Raw genomic sequence first — 897 nt, forward strand, 5'->3', positions numbered from 1 at the left:
AAGGCTGTGGGCCGCACGCACATACACTCCCAATCAGCCAACCTGTGTCTTTATTAAAGAGGATATTGTACTGAAAAGAGCATTTCCTCATCGCCACCTCAATGAAACTCAGCTGTGCAAAACCTGAAAACATTTTTTATATGCAGAGATCCTTTGCTGAGACGTGGTCACTGCTGGCTTTTCATCAGTCACTGTTACATCACTTGTCTTTCCTTTTCTTACTGATGTCAATTCTTATGCAACGATGCCACGTCTTATCTGATTCAGCTCAGCCTGATATTTTTGTTAAAGTAGTGTCTACACTGATTGTTTGTTACTGTGCAGCTATGTAAAACATGTTTGTTCTTAACTTTGAAAAACATCTATTATCATTTTTGTTTTTGAGTGAAAAACAGTCAATCGCATAAACCAAAGTTATTTTGTAAGCCTAATTATGATGTCCTTATGTTGAGCTGACATTATTTGGAATTTTAGGTTGTTTTTTTTAATAAAGTTAACTTTTCATGCTAGTTCTTTCTTTAAAACAGATATATTTTTGGATGGATTGAGCAGATCCATAATTCTTGTTGCGGTTTACTTCTTTATGGCAGTCGATATATTCGTAAAAATGTCATCTCCAGCTCTGAATCATTCTCTCGGTCTGAGCCCAGTCAATCCTGGCATTGTCATCACGCCATCAGGGAGGACAAAAAAACATCTGTTGGCAGGAGGGCTTGGTCACTGGGTAAATTTAAAACTCAGCTGAAGGAACATGTTGGCAGCCGGGTCAGTAATCGCTGCTCTACTTTCCCAGCTGGAAACTCTTACACATTAGCTTGCAAAGCTATTCGTTTTTCCCATAGTGTCATATAGGTTTGGTAAAAGTGGGATTTCTTTCATTTTTTTTTTTTTTTGTGG

The sequence above is a fragment of the Oryzias melastigma genome, unplaced genomic scaffold (assembly GCF_002922805.2).
Source record: "Oryzias melastigma strain HK-1 unplaced genomic scaffold, ASM292280v2 sc00470, whole genome shotgun sequence".
In the NCBI taxonomy this organism is placed as follows: domain Eukaryota; kingdom Metazoa; phylum Chordata; class Actinopteri; order Beloniformes; family Adrianichthyidae; genus Oryzias; species Oryzias melastigma.